The sequence below is a fragment of the Physeter macrocephalus genome, chromosome 10 (genome assembly GCF_002837175.3).
Source record: "Physeter macrocephalus isolate SW-GA chromosome 10, ASM283717v5, whole genome shotgun sequence".
Classification (NCBI taxonomy): Eukaryota; Metazoa; Chordata; class Mammalia; order Artiodactyla; family Physeteridae; genus Physeter; species Physeter macrocephalus.
In genome coordinates, this window is record NC_041223.1 from 15,421,980 (window position 1) to 15,423,639 (window position 1,660).

The window sequence follows — 1,660 nt, forward strand, 5'->3', positions numbered from 1 at the left end:
AAAAAAAAAAAAAAAAAAAAAAATTTTAGGTGTTGACACTGATGGTCCCATTATGATATGATTAACTGTGATCTTATATGTTATTTTAAGAAATCACTTTCAGGTCTAGGACAGCAAATGCCTGTGCTGATCAAGCCAGTTAAAGTATTTTACTCAACCTATTCAGGTCCTCACGTGGATGACCATGGAGGCCTCTGTCCTCTGCTCACCTTCAACTCCCTCTTGGGCCCCGCCCTGAAGTCATTCCAGATGAGAGCTATTTGGGCTCTTACACACTCATAATACACACTTGTAGGAGAGGATAGGAAAGGGAGAAATATTTATGGAAGAAAATTTCAGGATCTTTCATATTCCCAGGTTTGTTTCATGGGGAAGTGTCAGGATCTCATTTGGAGACAGATATGTCTGAATCTGTTTATCCCAAACTCAAATATATATTGGTTTACTTAGGAAAAGTCAACTACCCTGGAAGGAAAGGGCTCTATTGTGTCGAAGCCCTTAAAAATGCATTAACTCACATTCTTTCCCTAGTGGATATAGGTAATTTCAGTGCACTTTGAGATGACATTTGGACATAGGTCAAAGAAAGTTTGTTTCCAGAATAAGGAATATATATATCTGAAGTTAATATGATATTTATGGGTATATGGAGAGAGTGAGAGTGCATTTGCTCTATACTAGCCTCTATGCTAGGCATGTGATGAAGGAATCAACTTTGAACAAGACAGACACAAGCTCAGGTGTCAGGGTGTCAGAGTTTACTGTGCAGAACCGTATAGTAGAACACAGGCATGTTGATGGAAAGCTATAAAGCCTAAAGGTTCAGAGAGTTATAAGTGTTAAGAAGAAACACCTTCCTAGACCTGGAGAGTCACAAGAAGCTTCCAACAGATCAATTGGAACCTAAAGGATGACGGTGTTGACCTTTTCTGACTTCAATCAACTAAAGCTTGGACTCTGTTGACCTTTAGCCCCAATTCTATGCTGAATTCTCTTGCTCAAGCCCCTTCATGAATATGCATGTACCCTTAGCTTAAAAACTTCCCCAACTTTGCTGTTAGGGGAGACACTGCTTTGTGTAAGATCGCTGGTGTTCTCCTTATTTGTTGCAAGTAATAAATCCTTCTCCGGACCTTTGGCATGGTTGTGTCTTTTAGCCTGACACCCACCAAGAGGGGAACCCAATCTGGGGGTAACACTGTGATTGTTCTGAGACACTCTCTATGGGTTTCCTGCATTTTTGCATCTCTTCCTGTCTTGTATCAATGGGTCTTGTTCTGGGCTAGTGTTGCAAGGATATTTGCATAGCAAACAACCTTGGAAAATAGAGAGTGTTTCCCTCCAGAGCAGAGGGCAGGTATATTTGCTGCCCACAGTGTAAACATAATGCCTCCCTCCACGGTCAAAGATTGGGCAGGTTTGTCAGTAGCTCTTTAAGATAAAAGATTCCTAAATCCAGTATTCCTCAGCTGTGAAACCAACCCACTGTGTGTGTGTAGCACATACTTGGGCTGCTCTGCAGGCCCCTGGGGGCCTGGAGAAGCAAGGGAAACCAATGCTTTCATGCTGCCTATCCTGCCGGGAGTGATCATGACCTCTGATACAGAGGCAAGCTAACTTGCTAGCGTGCTAGCTGAGTAAAATCCCAGACCCGCCACAG